General features: G+C 42.2%; 1 pseudogene; it reads left to right on the top strand.

Moving 5' to 3' along the window:
• Positions 1-1,182: 1,182 nt before the first annotated feature.
• Positions 1,183-1,384, top strand: LOC139227255 (U2 spliceosomal RNA; annotated as a pseudogene).
• The last annotated feature ends 1,694 nt before the right edge of the window (positions 1,385-3,078 follow it).

Here is a 3,078-nt window from a genome sequence, read left to right as displayed (position 1 = left end):
ACAGGTCTTCCCAACAGTGGCATTATTATATTATATTAAATTTATTTATTCAGGACACAGATCCACTTTATACAAACTGCTGTAAGTTCTTCTGGCCCCCAGAAATGTTTTTAAAGACTTGAATTAACTCAAATTCTATAGAAGTGTCTTTGTTCAAGCATATATAGGCACGTTAAAACTCTGTTAGGACTGAAGCTTCAATACTGACTTTGACAGCTACACTTCTACATGGTGGTGCCGTGGGTAAGTGCAGCAACTAGTGCGGTAGTGAGCTGTACAGACCAGGAAGAGGCCAGGTTCAATCCTTGGTTTGAGCTGTTAGCTGTTCTCAGCCAAGACAGCAGAGGGGTTGCCACAATTGGCCACGGTGCCCCTGGGAGGGGGAAAATGGTCAGGGTTCCCACTCTAGATCATTGTCCAGTGACTCCTGATAGGAAGTGGAAACATACGGACATCGGGTGAGGACAGGGTCACGTTTGGCTGTGAAATTACCCACAGTGGAAAACCTGCCAATACTCAGCGTCTTGGCTCACACGTAAAGAATGGCTGCTTAATGGAGTGCAGGAAGACACCAATTACCTGAGGAACCATGCCATTTAGGAGAGGAGGAGGAAAAAATATGTTTTAAAAAACTATGCATTTAGCCCTACACTTTCTATCATCCTAGTTGTATTCTCAGTGGCCATTCTCGCATTGCCTTCTTCCCTGGTTAATTGCTCTCCTACCTGGATAATACTTTTTACTATTGATCCCTGACCCCAGGGCAGGGTAGCGGGGGTGGGTACATGGTGAGATTCTAATGGGAGAGGAGTTTGGGGAGCCAGGGGGAAGCATTTATCCTCTCCCTGAAGCTGTGCTTGCCTCCCTTCAGCTGCCGGGTTTCCAGAGGTCTTGGAAGTCCAGCTGGCCAGGGTTAAACCTGCAAAACAAGCTAAATCAGAGGCTGCCCGCCTCATTAAAATATTTAATTGGAACACCACTACCTCCAGATTCCTCTCCAGGTCATACACCATCCTGATTTGGAAATATATCACCATTCCTTCATCGTCACTGAGTCAAAATCTGGGTACTTCCTCCCTAACAGCACTGTGGGAGTAACTTCACCACATGGACTGCAGCGCTTCAAGAATACAGCTCACCACCACCTTCTCAAGGGCAACTAGGAATGGGGAATAAATGCTGATCGCTTCTCGGCCTTTTGGCTAAGATCATGCGTAACTGACCTGACAGGGGAGTAACCATGACCAGAAAGTGGTTCTCCCTGGATCAGGAAGGTGGTTCTCCTATGCTTTTTGGAAATAGGAGGTGGGTGGGGTGGCTTGACCCATCCACCTCTATGGCACGAATCTGGTATTGCAGTACTTCCAGGAACGGTGCAGTGGCTCTAGGCCTTTTGGCTAAGAGCATTGGCGCAGAGTGATCCTTGATGTGTGCAAGGTGACCTCTGGCGTTTGTAATCTGACAAGATGATCTGACAGAATTGGAAAGATTGGCAACGAATAAAAAAATAAAAATAAAAATAAAAAAATGCTGATCTTGCCAGCGTTGCCCAGATACCGCGAATGAATAAATAAATTAAAAATGTGATCATTTTAAAAATCATTTCTATTCTTCAATAACAGAAAAACATGCTGATCAATGTATCAGATGAAATCCTCATATAGGACAGAGGTCCAAAACTGAAGTTTTATCCTTAAATTCTTAAAAGCCCCCAAACAAGCAATAGCCTAGCTTTTCTGACAGGTTATTGCTGGTGTTAAAAATAACACATTGTAACATAAAAGCATTACTGCTGGCATTTAAATAATGCTGATTGGAAATTCAAGGCTCTTTCACATAAATGTAACTTTCTTCTTTGTTGTTTACACAAGGTTGATTAGAGGAAACACAAGGATTAGTGCGACTGGATACATTGACGCTACCATTCTTGGCTGTAAATATCATGCCTACTGATTTTCCAAACCACAGGGTTTCGTAATCTTATAAAAGTTCTATTTTTGAAGAAAACCACTCATTGGAGAACAATGGACTATTTATCTATTCTGCCACTGGCAGTGCTATGGATTCAAGTAAAGGGTGGTCATTAAACTATCTAATTGGCTGGATTAAGTCTGGTGCCTGTCCTGAAATGGTAAATGGGCCAGTCTGTCTGTGCCATAAAGTGTGAATTTACTACAATTTTGCCAGGTTTCCAAGGAATGTACATAAAATTGTTTGGCCCTTAACTTAGTTTCCGCAGCATTGTCTGTTGTTAGGGTAGGAGATCAGCTTATGCAGAATAACAAGCATAACTGCAATCATTTGCCTTCCACCTTCTTCAGATGTATTGATTATCAGTTTTCAACCATTGAGGAAAACAATGGATTCACATCCATAAAAACTCACTATGGTCACCCCTCCATTGTTCAATTGGTAGAATCACTCCCTAGTGTAAACCTGAGCCATAAGGTTCTAATCCCCTCTCAAATTGTATGGTGTTAGCTGATCTCAGTTAGATTGCTACATTTCACTTCAGTGAGCAGGAAGAGAAGTATTAGTAGTCAGGCTATGGGCCCAAGTTTCCCCAGGAATTGTTCCGTTTTTTTGGGGGGCAACTAGGTTTTTTTGGAGTAACTTAAAAATTGCAATTCTCCCCATTTAAGTTGCTCCAGTGTAAGTGAGTTAATTACGGTTTTCTAGTTCCGTTTTTTTTTCAAAAGTGGGCGTTACCAGCCACTTATGCCTGTTTTGGCCATTTAAGCAAGTTTAGCCGGCTAAAACTTACTCCAAACTAGCTTAGGCTAGCGTAAGTGTACGTTCTGAAAAGTCCTGCAGGCAGCCAGAGACCGGGGGGGTGCAGAAGGGGACCTTATAAAGCACTAAACACCTTCACAACAACATTAAAAAAGCATAAATACATTTAAAGCACCAAGCACTAAACAAAGCACAAACAGTAACAAGCAATTAATTAACAAATAAATAATAGAAGGAACGTTGCACCGAAAGCACCAAGACCAAAGTAATAAGCAATCAATCAATCAATAAATAACAAATAAAAAATAGAGGTCCTACTTTGGAGAACGCAGCGGGCCGCCGATG

This window comes from Pristiophorus japonicus, chromosome 16 (genome assembly GCF_044704955.1).
Source record: "Pristiophorus japonicus isolate sPriJap1 chromosome 16, sPriJap1.hap1, whole genome shotgun sequence".
In the NCBI taxonomy this organism is placed as follows: domain Eukaryota; kingdom Metazoa; phylum Chordata; class Chondrichthyes; family Pristiophoridae; genus Pristiophorus; species Pristiophorus japonicus.
The sequence above is the reverse complement of the archived record's forward strand: the minus strand, read 5'-3'. Positions and strand labels throughout refer to the sequence as shown.